This window comes from Anneissia japonica, unplaced genomic scaffold (genome assembly GCF_011630105.1).
Source record: "Anneissia japonica isolate Jap-2015-1 unplaced genomic scaffold, ASM1163010v1 scaffold1596_len85944_cov114, whole genome shotgun sequence".
Classification (NCBI taxonomy): domain Eukaryota; kingdom Metazoa; phylum Echinodermata; class Crinoidea; order Comatulida; family Comatulidae; genus Anneissia; species Anneissia japonica.
Genome location: NW_022737404.1, coordinates 65,429 through 66,952, shown reverse-complemented (window position 1 = coordinate 66,952; position 1,524 = coordinate 65,429).

The window sequence follows — 1,524 nt, the reverse complement described above, 5'->3', positions numbered from 1 at the left end:
GATACATGTTCACATCATTCCACAACGACAGGGGCTGAAATGAACCATAACATCGGGGTAACCCCCTACTCTTCTGAAAGATGCAATGGGTTCTTTAAAGTGCACACGAGCCAGATGTATACACTGGACCTCCATTTTAAGTCCTTATCCGAGAAGACGTTCTACCAACCGAACCATGGGCGAGGAGCGGCTGGAACCAGCGCCGATGTTAAAGGGTGTAGCTAGCGGCGCCCCTGCCTTACCGCTCAGCCACTCGACTCGCATTAAAGGAAGTAATCATGATAACTTAGTGGAATGATCAAATGGAAAATGGTCTCTACCCTCTTTTCTTTTGATTAACACCCGATGTTTAAATAATAAGATCAACGATCTGGCTGTACGCATGAGATGATTACAACCTGACAGTGATGTGATTGCAATTACTGAGACCCACTTGAGCCCCTCTTTCCCAAATAATTTGATTTTGCTTGAAGGATATTCTGTGGTGCAAAATTGTAGAGTGTGGGTATCGTATTGTATGTCCGGGAAGAACTGTCATTCAAGATATGGACTGATCTTCACCACGAATCACTTTATTATTTATCACAGTATTTGGATAATGATCCACCCTAAACGCTTGCCTCATAAAGTTGCGAATGTTTCTTTTGGTCGTCATATCACCCAGAAAGTAGCATAAATAATGATTGGGAGATGGCTTCCCACATAACACAAAGTTTAGGCCATATATATTGCAAACATCCTGAAACGGGTATTATCGTCACATGTGACAAAATGAGAGACTATCTGCTTCTGAAGTATCCCTTAAAACAGGCTGTTAAGGTCGCAACCAGAGAAGCCACATCACTTGATTTGATATACACTAATATGAGTGAATTTTATAAGGCCCTATAAGAGAATCACCGCTTGGTCTGTCTGACCATCACAGCGTCGTTGTTTTTTCACCCATCACAGGATCTTACTTACCATACTAAGCGGAGATGTAATCCTAACGCTAAGGTCAATTTTGCGTACGACCTCAAGAATGTAAGATGGCAAGATCTGTATTGTATGAATGGTACTCAGAGTCAGTTCGAATTTTATCAAACGAACATGACAAAACTTTTAGACTTGCATTTCCCCATAGTTAATCAATAGTCTTCTTAAAGATAAGCCATGGGTAAATAGTGTTTTTCAGGGTATTGTTACTAGACGGCAAATAGCTTTTGCCACTGATCCTAAATCAGCTAAGTTTAAGAAATTATGAAATTTTGCTAACCGAATGGCCATGTCATTGAGAGGCAATTATTATCGTAACAGTATTGCGCATTTATTTTCCACTGACTCTAAATCGTGGTAGAGGGGTATTAAGAAATTTCTTAATCTTGAAAAGGGATGTACAGTGTCATGTATTTGCCCTTTGAAACACAGTATGCGTGGGGTACAACACAAGCACAAAAGATACAGCCTCACAACATATTGTGATAACAGAGTACTAATGTGGACCAACTCTTTATTAAACAATGGTATATATATAGTCCGGCAGCT